Below are 544 nucleotides of genomic sequence, written 5' to 3'. Positions count from 1 at the left end.
ATATATATATATATATATATATATATATATATATATATATATATATATATATATATATATATATAGTTATCTATACAGTAAGAAGGGGGGAACATGCGCGCGCGTGCATCTTCGGCCTCAGCTGAGGAGCGTCGTCAGCTCCACTAGGTTCAAGATATTTCATATAAGAGTGAACAGGAAGCAGATTCAGCCTCCTCTTCTGTTTCTGATTGCCTTCGGCACAGCAGCACAAGGCTGCGATCGAACTCCCTTTTGATGCGTAGCTAGTAATGTAGACAGCTGTTGAGCACTGCGTTGGCCCTCTGCACAGAAATATACGTTTAATACAATTGATGCAAGCTTTATACAGACATTGCAAGCTACACGCCGACGCTGGGCTCAGGACGCGTGCACACAGATAAAGAATTCAGATTACTGTTTTGAGTTTCTACCGTTATATGAAATAATTTGGCTTCCTTGTAGCGTCGTATGGAGTTGAAGCCAAAGGCGGAGAGGTGTGCGCCGTGTTACAACAGTGAGCGACGCTAGCGGGCTAGATGAGTTA

Source organism: Eimeria mitis, genomic scaffold (assembly GCF_000499745.2).
Source record: "Eimeria mitis Houghton genomic scaffold, Emh_scaff3143, whole genome shotgun sequence".
Lineage (NCBI taxonomy): Eukaryota > Apicomplexa > Conoidasida > Eucoccidiorida > Eimeriidae > Eimeria > Eimeria mitis.
The sequence above is the reverse complement of the archived record's forward strand: the minus strand, read 5'-3'. Positions refer to the sequence as shown.